We start from the raw sequence: 2,468 nt of genomic DNA, 5'->3' as shown, positions 1-2,468 counted from the left end.
GATTTGTGTGTCATTTGGCTGGTAGGTACGGCTTGTGAAATGAAGAGATGCACAACAGATCCCGCTGGAAACGGGCTTTACCTGTTATCCATGACGCTTTGCAGAGTCTCCGGGTCACCGGTACATGTTGAGACAAAGGAGTGTTTAGGAATGCTACCGTGTTGGCAATAGCGGCAGTGTTGATTTACGCTGCGATGGCGACGGTCATCGAGTTTGAGGGTAGTCATTAGCCAGCAACGTCAGTGTCGTGACGGCCATCAGCCTCTGTGTAATGGGTGCCTCTGAACTGGCCGGTGGCTGGTCGGTGGGGGCGCGTGGCCCTCGCTCGATAGTGGCTGCACAATTGCACATTGCATATCAATATGGATGGCGTGCTCACCAACCCGGCTTCGACCGTACTACGGTCAGGTAGGACCTTGTCGACAGCCAATAAATTACGTGTAACTGAGCGTAGCTGATTGCATTATTTGCGTTACGCGTCGTCTTTTTGGGAATATTCGCGAAAACCGCAAGGCTGAAAAATAATGTTCAAACAACCCCTCTCCTCCCCTGCCCAGGACGTGGATTAATCGATAAAGCGAGCTGACGTATGAAATATTCAAACCGCTGTTCTATTTGCTGATAAACCGTAAAAATATTACATCCTTCGGCAATCGGCACCACGCTATTCATATCGCCTGCTGCCGCCCGAACGTGCTTGAATGAAAATGATTTTGTTATCAATTTAACGGTTCCACATCATGACCAAATGTTATTACAGAGACGAATTCGAGCTAGGTATGTACTTACCTATGTTTGTTCGCCTGATGAAAACTGAAAGCTGCGGCTGTGGCCTGTGGGTTTCAGAGGGACAGTTAGGTATAGCTTCGGTGACAATCGTCATTGCAATGTTGCATCTCAGACTCAAATATGCTGTGGACATACCACTTCGAATGAGTCTTTCAATAACTATTTACTTTTAATGCATGATTAAATCGATGTAGAACCGGCCTGCACTTGACGTTTCACATTAACATCAGACAACTTTGTCACGCAAACTATCCACTTGGTGACTTGGGCACACTAAATTGCGTGAGTGGTATTTACGAGGAAACGTGTGCTGCGAAATCGTCCGGTCGCCGTCGGGCAGACGCCGAGTCGCCGCCACCTCGGCAGGGCGCCCTGCTGGTGATCTCGCGCGGCTGAAGGGTGCAGTGGCCGGCCAGCTCCGGGACAGGATAGTATGACCGGCACCGGACAGCCACCGGACGCGCTCGCCGGCTGGCCGGCCCCGTGGCGGGTGACAGCCGTGCTCAGTGGCGGCCTGCCGGTGGTGGTGGGCGCCCTCAGCGGCACACCGCCCTACCAGCACCGTCTCTGCAGCGCGCCCGTCGCCATCTCCGTCATCACGGCCCTCCTGCTCACCGTCAACAGCGCCTTCTACCTCACGCCGTCCTCGCTGCAGGTCTTCGGAGTCAACACACATCTGGCCATTCTGTTCGAGATGGTCTCCTTTATCACACTGACCGCCTCGGTGTGGATGACGACCACTCGCGGTCCGAGGGCCGCGCGTCTTCTCGGCAGCATTGACGGGCTGCTGACGGAGCGTCAGCTGCGCGGCTCCGGCGGCTCGGCACGCTCCTGGGGCCGGTGCCTGCTCGTGGCAGCGATGGCCGCAGCCAAGACCGGCATCATCCTAAGGAGGATGTTCTTGAACAAGAACGAGCTGGTTGTCGCGGGCACTGCCATCCCGCCCACCTGCACAGACCTGTCGAATGTCGTCACAAGCCTGCGCCGGCTTTCCTTGCTGGCGCTGAACATTCACCTCATGGGGGTTTTGACGGATGAGTTTGACGCTATTTCAGCCGAACTGAAAGCGATTCTTCATCCGACTTCTGAGAAGCGAATCCGTCACCCTAGCCCCACCAGATCACCCCGCTTCTGGGCCAGACCTCACAGAGGTGGCGTTCAGCACTCGGCCAAGCTGTTCAAAGAGCTCAGCGCGAGTGTGATCGGCTCCGCGGGTGACCCGCCGCCGCCGCCGCCGGCTCGCAGTCCCGCCGCCGACATCGCCGGCCAGCGGGCGCTGTTCCTGGCGGCCGCCGACGCCACGGCCCTGTACAGCGCCGCCTCCTATTCGCTGACGGCGCTCTGCGAGCTGGCGCGCAACGTGTCGGTGGCCATCGCCGAGCTGTGCACCTGGCCGACCTCGCAGCCGTTCGACGTGGACGTGGCGCTGTCGGCGTACAGCGCGCTGAACGCCGCGGCGTTCGCGGCGCTGCTGTGCCTGCAGGGCCAGCGGCTGGAGGAGGCCGCCGGCCGGCCGGCCGCGCTGCTGCTGCGCTGGCCGCCGCGCCAGGCCGCCGCCGCCGCCGAGGCCGGTCGTCTGGTGGCGCTCAGCGGCGCGCTCCGTCCGTCGGCCAGCGTCACCAGCAGCACCAGCATCAACAGCGGCCTGCTGGCCTCGGTGGCCACCCTGGCCGTCACCT

Source organism: Amphibalanus amphitrite, unplaced genomic scaffold, assembly GCF_019059575.1.
Source record: "Amphibalanus amphitrite isolate SeventyFive unplaced genomic scaffold, NRLGWU_Aamphi_draft 000571F_arrow, whole genome shotgun sequence".
Taxonomy (NCBI): Eukaryota; Metazoa; Arthropoda; class Thecostraca; order Balanomorpha; family Balanidae; genus Amphibalanus; species Amphibalanus amphitrite.
This window is presented reverse-complemented; position numbering follows the sequence as displayed.